Raw genomic sequence first — 7,321 nt, forward strand, 5'->3', positions numbered from 1 at the left:
TAAAGTATGTTTTTAACTCTTTCACCGAGCCTCAAAACTCTTTCACCGAAGAATATATGCCAAGAATTATAAAGTACGTGTTTAACTCTTTCACCAAGCCTCGGAACTCTTTCAGCGAAGAATATATGCGAAAAATATATAAAGTACTCTTTCATCGAAGAATATATAGAGTATGTTTTTAACTCTTTCACTAAGCCTCAGAGCTCTTTCACCGAAGAATATATGTGAAGAATATATAGAGTATGTTTTTAACTCTAACACCGAGCTTCAAAACTCTTTCACCGAAGAATATATGCGAAGAATATATAAAGTAGGTGTTTAACTCTTTCATTGAGCCTCAGAACTCTTTCATCGAAGAACATATGCCAAGAATATATAAAGTACGTGTTTAACTCTTTCACCAGGCCTCAGAACTCTTTCAACGAAGAATATATGCAAAGAATATATAAAGTACTCTTTCACCGAAGAATATATATAGAGTATGTTTTTAACTCTTTTACTGAGCCTCAGAGCTCTTTCACCGAACAATATATGTGAAGAATATATAGAGTATGTTTTTAACTCTTTCACCGAACAATATATGTGAAGAATATATATACTCATAAAGGCCTTGTAGAGTAACTATGCTAGGTCTGCCCTTGGTAATCTTTGGTAACTGTGGTGAAATATTCATACTTGAAATTATATGAGCAAATATGTATTAGAAAAAAGAAAAAAAAAAGATAAGGAATGTGTGCACCTGATATCAGCAAACCTGACTGCAGATCACCCGTGCCCACCGCAGCCCGCAGACCGAAGAATATATGCGAAGAAATATATAGAGTACGTTTTTTAACTCTTTCACCGAGCCTCAGAACTCTTTCACCGAAGAATGTATGCGAAGAATATATAAAGTACGTGTTTAACTTTTTCACCGAGCCTCATAACTCTTTCACCGAAGTATATATAGAGTACGTGTTTAACTCTTTCATCGAGCCTCAGAACTCTTTCACCAAAGAATATATGCGAAGAATATATAGAGTATGTTTTTAACTCTTTCACCGAGCCTCAAAACTCTTTCACCGAAGAATATATGCCAAGAATATATAAAGTACATGTTTAACTCTTTCACCAAGCCTCAGAACTCTTTCAACGAAGAATATATGCAAAGAATATATAAAGTACTCTTTCACCGAAGAATATATAGAGTATGTTTTTAACTATTTTACTGAGCCTCAGAGCTCTTTCACCGAACAATATATGTGAAGAATATATAGAGTATGTTTTTAACTCTTTCACCGAGCTTCAAAACTCTTTCACTGAAGAATATATGCGAAGAATATATAAAGTAAGTGTTTAACTCTTTCACTAAGCCTCAGAGCTTTTTCATCATCGAAGAACATATGCGAAGGATATAGAAAATAAAGATTAATAATATAGAAAAAAACCCATACTAATAAAACTAATAAATAATTTTTTTGTTGGTGTGTTTGTGATTTGTAAACTAGCTTGTGATTTAAGAAATTATAACTCAGCAATATTTAGATTATCAAGAGGGAGTAGCTCATAATTTAAAAAACAACTACTTATAAACCTAGAAACGATCCTAGAAACCATCGAAATAACTTAACCTAAACCACAACACCCCATTTAATATAATTAGAATTTTTTACAACTCCTTTCAAAACAAATTAACTTTAACCACCTTAAAAAATAAATAAAATAAATTTATTTAAAAATAAATCAAATTTAAAAGCTTGTGAATTTATCAATGCATCCCATTCTTAACACTTACCCCAGGAAATTAAAAAACATTGGCACACTCTCATACCTCAAAATATGTGTATCCAATGAAAATTCATTGCAATATTCTTGTAATCCAAAAAGACAATCTTGAAGCAAGCATCCAAAAACATTAAATTAAGCTGAAATGTTTTCAATCACACATAAGGGACAAGATACTTGGATGGACAAAATTCATCAGAAATGCCACGTAGGCTTACCATGGACAAAGGAAAATCTTACCTTACCCTGCCCTGGCCAATGGGGAACCAGTTAGTGCCCCCCTTTCAAAAAAAATAGGCAATCAATCTTCTCTGGCCACGCCATAGATATATCACATATGTGTGGTTGCTCACAGCCCAGGCTGCCCCATTTCCTTCAAAATAATCAAATCCCATTGCCTGAGAAGATCAATGGCTTCTCCTCAGCGTCTTCAAAGTCAAACTCGTATCCTCAACCTTATCCGAAACAAACAAGCTCCATTCTGCATCGTTGGTTTTGTGGGATTCTGAAATTATTACTACAATGGCAGCAGCAGCTGCTCTGAGAGGAGGAACAGTAGCAGGATTTCACAAACACCATCAACAATATCACTCCCATTCCCAAATTGCGACGGGTGGACAACAGTCCAACACATGTTTCCTTACTCTGAGTCGCCACCATGCAGTTCTCCCCTGGAGCACCAATGTCACCATGAGAAGCAGCTACCCCTCATGGCCTCTGATGGCATTGGGAACAACCAAGGCAGAAGACTCAGAGACCCAAATGGCGGAACCGTTCGTTTCATACGAGCTCCTTCGACAGAAACTGGCCTCGGGCCAGTGGGAATCCGCAGACGCAGAAACCAGGCGCCTGCTAATAGTTCTAGCAGGGGAATCCGCCATTAAAAGGAAGTACATTTTCTTCTCAGAAGTCCAGTTCATTCCGGCCTCTGATCTCAAGGCCATCGACGAGCTCTGGAGGAGCCACAGCAATGGCCGCTTCGGGTACAGCGTCCAGCGCAGGATATGGAACAAGGTGAATCGGGATTTCACAGAATTTTTCAAGAAGGTGGATTGGATGAGGCGCTTGCAGGATTCTGAAATAGAACAGTATACATACAGGTCGTTTCCCCGTGAGTTCATTTGGGAATGTGGAGACTCTACGCCTGAGGGGCACCTGCCTCTGACCAATGCTCTCAGAGGCACCCAGCTTCTTGCCAGCATTCTGCAACATCCGGCTTTTGATTTTGTTGAGGAGGAGGATACATTGAAGGTTGGGGGAATCATTGATAACATACGGGATACCAAGCAGAGCCGAGGTTCTGTAGTCTACATGCCAGACTATAAGATCTGAGCCTTAGAATGTAAGTATTTACCTCCTCTCATTTACTTGTTGGTCTGTGCCACCGTTATCTAATATAATGTTTATCATCATAACTCCCAAGCTTGCATTATCTATTATGTTATGTTCACATATTAAATCAGTTATGGATCCCTGGCTCTCTGTTTAATATAATGATCAGACATTTTTATTGTTCAGTGGTTTTATATTTTACTTAGTTGTTTTATGTAATGATCAGACACTGGTTTTTATTGTTCAGTGGTTTTATATTTTACTTAGTTGTTTTATGTTGCAAACATTTGCTTCATAGCATTGCTTTGAAAAGTGATCAATGCTGGAATTGGACATTCTCTTTATTTTGTTACAAATTCTGTTGGTGGTTGATTTAAATTGTGTTGTTGATAAAAATTGTGAGATTTATTTTGTGGGGATTTTGAATAGATGGTGATTGAATGTATTTACTAAAATGGAATTGGATTTTTTATTTCTGAGATTTATTTGGGTACACTGTTAAAACATTTTTTAATATTTAATATTTAAGGTATTGGAAATCGCTAGGTTCTTTATTTGGTTTCAAATTGGGCATGCAATAGCTTCATTTTTTTTTATTATAAATTATAAAGAATATTTCACTTATGAATTTAGAGTTTAAAATTTTTTATTTTTCTACGAATTTAAATTATTAAAAATTGTATAGATTTTCAAATTTTTAAAATTTGTATAGATTTATCTTAAGTACGGATTTAACATGAGTTTAGAGGGATCAAATTTCTTTGTGTGCAATTTTTTTGGTGTAAAATACAAAGTGTTATTTTTCATTGTTTAAATTGTATTTTTGAATGTTAAATAGAGTATACATAGGACGAAATAGACATCGAGACATTTTAAGAGGCAAATTAAAATGGGTTTTTATTATTAACATATTTTTAAGGGGGAGGTCAATATTAATTTGTATTAAAATATTTTATCAATAACCAAATTATAAGATTTAAACATCTTACTCACACATTTTTTTACTTTAATCACTTTACAACATTATTCATTTTTTTTATTATAACTAACATTATTTTTCTATTTAGAACATAATGTTTTAACTTTTATTTTTATTTTTATTTTTATTTTAAAAAGCACAAAAAAATAGACAGACCTACAAACCTACTAAATTATAGAATAAATTCTCAACTTAATAATTTGATCATACCATCTACATTACAAAAATATATTAATTATTTTGAAACTAATTTTATTTTTTATTTTTTACACACTTAAATAGCTTTTTTAATACAATACAGATCAAAACTTTTAAAATTATACCATCTAAATAAGTAAAAATCCAGAAAAAATTAAAATGAATTTCTCACTTTCGAGGTATGGATGCGTTGGACCGGCAGAGTGAGCAATTGTACACATTCAAAACTAGTTCTACGGCATTAGTGAAAAGAAATACGAATTCCAAAATCAAAGATTTAATGATTATTTTGGAACATTAATGATTGCACGTTTACGAAAACCAAATCAAATAAAGATTTGATGAGTCTGGGCCTGTGTTCCTCCATCATATTTGGTTGTTTTTGTCTGGGCATTAATGGAAAGAACGACCAATTTCAAAATTAAAGATTCTGACATTACAATATTTGAAATGAAATATGGCTGTAAATTTAAATGTTAAGGAAAACGGATTTTCCTATTTTATTTTATTTAATGTTTTGTTTTGGATTTGACCTTTATTTTTTAGAAATGGAAGGTAAAATGACCCGTCCCTGAATCAGATAAATGCAGGAAATAGGTTTTAAACTTTTACTACATGTATTTTACTATGGCTAAATAATGTCTAAAAACAATGAACTTTCGGAATTTAATTTTTTTAAGTTTTTTTTGTTTTTTTCCATCGAAATTTAGTGAAATTGTTGGGGACTAAAATGAATTTTGGAAATAGATTAAAGCTCTGAAAAGCCAAAAACATTTGCAATTCCCATAATTTTCAGTCAAATGTAAGATAAAACTCATCAGAAAATATACTGGAAAAATAAAAAAATCAGTCTGTAAAATTTACCAAAATATCGAGCCTTGAATGGCTGACACTCTGAGACGAGCGTAAGTTTGTAGCCCATACATTGATGCGTTTTGCTGGAATTCCACAGGGCTATTTGCAAGTTAAAAGCCAGTTGAGTGAGCAAACCAAGAGACCTTGAATGGTCATCCACTTGGAATCCTCAGGGTTGGCACAATATGAAAATGAAAGTTATTTTCTCGCGGCCCAAAATCTCATGCCTGGGACCTGTGTTTGTGCAAATATGTGGATGTTACTTGAATGGTTATGCAAGGGTGATTTCCAAGGCTAAGCCATGAATTTCTGGACTGGCAAAGAATGAAAATGAATTTGGGTTCGCTTCCTATTATATACTGGACTTCTGCATCTGGGGAATGTGACTTTTTTCAATATCTGGTTATATACTGGACTTCTGCATCTGGGGAATGTGACTTTTTTCAATATCTGGTTTACATGCTTTGCATTCTAGTTTTTTTTTTAATATTTGTTCATGCTTGTAGTTGTCCAAGCGTTTGAATATTTTGTGTACAACTTTGAATCTTTGTTCTGATCTCCTTGGGATCCCATAACTGTTAATTCCGATCTATATGCTCTTATATCTGGGCAGGATGTTCTGTCCCGTGACATGTCTTATGATCTTTATATTATCTTAATATAAATCTATGAAGATTTTTCTTTCTGAAAAGAATGAAAATGAAAAAAAAAGAACAGAGTGTTTTTCTCAATATTCAAAATCAGCTAAATAGAGTTATATAGGAAATATCAATAAGAAATGATTATTGCTGTGAGACTGAACCATAACAAGAAAATCAGTTAAATAGAATTACATAAAAAACATCAATAAAAAAGCCAAAACTCAACCTAATTCGACTGAACTCTAACTGACTGTGACATTTGGATGGACAATTAGGACTGAACTCTAACTGACTATGACACTTGGATGCACAATTATCACACTTATTTATTAGTTGGAATTAGATTCTTCAACGCTTCCCTTAATTGCAACTACATAAAAATCTATGTCTCACCTAGATTTACAATTTGAAAAAAATTAATATAAATTTAACTATTAAAACACTGCATGAATATCATTTGAATTGTCAATTTGTATGTAAATCAGAGTTTAACACTCAATGATTTGCCAATTTGTATGTAAATCAAAGTTTTTTTTGTCTCGGTTTTTGTACAGTCACGTGCCTTTGTGAATCCCAGTTTTACTTCCTTTATATAGTGCCTGGATTTTGAATAATTTGATAGATAAAATTTATGAATGTAATAATAATTTCATATTATTTAAGTTTTAATTGATTACGGATTTTTAAATGTTTTGCATAATAATTTGAAAACAAAATTTATGAAAATAAATAATCAGTCAAAATTAGTTAAATGTAATTTGATTACAGATTTCGAAATATTCTAAAGAGAGCGCCAACTTAGTGTATGTTAGTGTGTACATACAGATTTCGAAATATTCTGTAAGACAGCGCCAACTTAGTGTGATTGTGTACAGGTGTAACTATGTATATTTATACTTTTGTCTATTTTATTCATCTTTTAAGGGATGCGTAAACTATTATAAATATAACTCTGCAATTAAGTTAAGTTACAGCTCTGTCAATTTGCATGTTCGCTACTGTCGATGCGATACTGGAATCTTACCCTGTGGCAGTTTCGTTTCTTTAATAGAACGAGTCAAAGTTTCAATTATAAATGAAAACTTAAACCGGAATGTTTCGTTATTAAATTGGATTTTTTTCTTTTAACATGTTACGCTAAGAGTTGCATAATTATATTTTAAAAATTTTGTGTTTGAGGTGAGGTTCATAATATGATGTGTAATTTTGTCAATCTGTCATTAAAATTGAAATTTTGAAATTTTTGTTCAGATTGACCAAATTAAAAAATCTATAAAATTTATAAATAAATAAATAATCATACAAAACATTTAAATAGTGTCAGCTTATAAAAATATTTGCACATGAAGAAATTCGCGTGGTCTAACAAGGCGGGGGAGTTGCCCAGAAAGTTATGGAAATTCCAATCATATTTAGAGAAAATCTGGGGAGGATTTTTGCAAATCCAAATTATAGTTGTTAAACTTCAAAATTTTAGGTGTCCTTTTTGATGGTGCTGAATCCATTTCCACCATCAAAAACACGATTCAAACACTGCCTCTACAAAAAAAAA

The 7,321-nt window shown here is 32.5% G+C and overlaps 1 pseudogene; it reads left to right on the forward strand.

Moving 5' to 3' along the window:
* Positions 1-2,104: 2,104 nt before the first annotated feature.
* On the forward strand, positions 2,105-3,337 carry LOC149181182 (tetrapyrrole-binding protein, chloroplastic pseudogene; annotated as a pseudogene).
* Positions 3,338-7,321: the final 3,984 nt, after the last annotated feature.

This window comes from Pinus tabuliformis, chromosome 3_2, assembly GCF_031772625.1.
Source record: "Pinus tabuliformis cultivar Carrire ecotype Pingquan chromosome 3_2, CPIR1, whole genome shotgun sequence".
NCBI lineage: Eukaryota > Viridiplantae > Streptophyta > Pinopsida > Pinales > Pinaceae > Pinus > Pinus tabuliformis.